A 2,223-nucleotide genomic window follows, 5' to 3' on the forward strand; every position below is an offset into this window, starting at 1 on the left:
GGATTTGACACAGCAGAGAATTCACAGACAAATAAATCCCCATCCACTGGCCAGAAATGACTAGGTAGGGTGAGCCTTTCCAAACCAGTATCTGATTTGTTAGGAAACAAAATCTGTACTCTGTGTTTACAAGCAATGGTTAAAATATCAGGTGCCTCAATTGTCTACCTCAGTAGTCGGCAAACTGCGGCTCCCAAACCACATGCGGCTCTTTGGCCCCTTGAGTGTGGCTCTTCCACGAAATACCACGTGCGGACGCGCATGTACATTGCAATTGAAACTTCGTGGCCCATGCGCAGAAGTAGGTATTTTGTGGAAGAGCCACACTCAAGGGGCCAAAGAGCCGCATGTGGCTCGCAAGCCGCAATTTGCCAACCACTGGCTACCTAACTTGATTCTGCATAGCTCTTGGCTATTTGCTTACTATGTCTTCTCAACCAGAATGAAGGCAAGGACTTTTTTGTTGTTGTTCACAGCTATGTCCCAGAGCCAAGAGCAATGCCTGGCCCATAGTAGGTGCCTAGGTATTATTGATGAATGAATGAATGAATGAATGAATGAATGAATTTATGAGGTCACTGCTAATCACAATCTCTAGTTTGCCTGGACCATTTTGCTGTGAAAGCTATCTCCTCAGGCTTTCACTTAGAAACATGTAATATCTTTATACCTTAAATCTTTCCATGAAAATCCACACAGAAACACAAGGAAGGTTCTCCAGGTTAGGTTAACAAGCTGGGAGATTGTGCTGTAAATGCATGTGCCTTGTGTGCAGATATGGGAGAAGTGCATTCAAGTCACCCACTCTGGGATTATCTTGGACTTGCCTGTGACACACTGCCGCAGGACTCTCTGATAAAAAGAGGAAGACACCAGGTCACAGACTAACCGCATGAGACCAGCAAGAACTTCCACCTCTGGGAGAAAGCTCTGATGTGCACCTTTTAAATTTACTGGCAGTGCTAACTTTCGAAGAAGTTCATGTTTATGGTGATCTACCTAATTTAGTAATTTTTTTCATGTATCTCTGCATATCTAAAAATTTTATCTACTTCTTTATCTGACCACTTTCCATAGATAATAAGTATTTCCCCCTAATCTGTAGAAAAATGAAATAATAAAGATATTAACAGTTTTACTTGGGAGAACTTGACTATGCTCCTATTGTATTTCCATACAGATATTGATTTTTCTGAGATAAGACAACTTGATAAATGAAGTGCATCCTTAAGACATAAGGAGTGGGGTAGCATGGTATAAATATCACCTATTGTTAGATCAATGGTATAATTTTTATACAAAGGCCCACAGTCTCATTTCCCTTTTCAACAACACAGATATGCAGATATCCTTATTTACTTACTAGAGGCCCAGTGCACGGATTCGTGCACTGGTGGGGTCCCTCAGCTTGGCCTGCAGGGATTGGGCCAAAACTGGCTCTCTGACATCCCCTGATGGGTCCCAGATTGTGAGAGGGTGCAGGCCAGGTTGAGGGACCCCATTGGTGCACAAATCCGTGCACCGGGCCTCTAGTATGCATGTAAGATCTTTGGTTAAACTCTTTCCACCCTCCCCCCTGCCACTTTTCCTCGAGATTCATCAGTCTGTTCCATGTTTCCATGCCTATGGTTTCCACTCCTGCATTGAGCATCTACCCCTTGGTGGTCAGTGTGTATCATAGCTACTGTTCAGATGGTTGAACAGTCGGCTGGTCAGCTGGTTGTTTAGGCTTTTATATATAGAGATTTTGTTAAAGAGACACAATAGGAGAGAAGGAACTTTCTCAGGACTTCCCATCACATTGTCCCAGTGTACATAAGCCTTTTCTACTTCTTCCTCACAATCCACAAAAAGCTAATCTACACTAATAAAAGAGAAACATGGTAATTGGCGTACGACCTCTACCCTTTTCATTGGCTAATCAGTGAGTATATGCAAATTAACTCAGCCAAGATGGCAGCCGGCAGCCAGGCACTGAAGCGAGCAGGGAGGCTTGCTTGCTGCGGACTCCAACTTTCCCCGCCTGTGCTGCCGGCCTCTCAACTGCAACTCTAAGAAACTATGTACTATGTTGCAAATAAGAAGCTAAACAAAACCCCAGAAAAGGGCTTCCATTCAGCCGGGCTCAGACTGCAACATTGTATCGATGTTTTCAGCAGCGAGGCCTCAGAGCTAAAGCTGGCCCAGGATAAAAAAAAAAAAGAAAAGAAAAGAAAACAAGGA

The sequence above is a fragment of the Myotis brandtii genome, unplaced genomic scaffold (assembly GCF_000412655.1).
Source record: "Myotis brandtii unplaced genomic scaffold, ASM41265v1 scaffold1423, whole genome shotgun sequence".
Taxonomy (NCBI): Eukaryota; Metazoa; Chordata; class Mammalia; order Chiroptera; family Vespertilionidae; genus Myotis; species Myotis brandtii.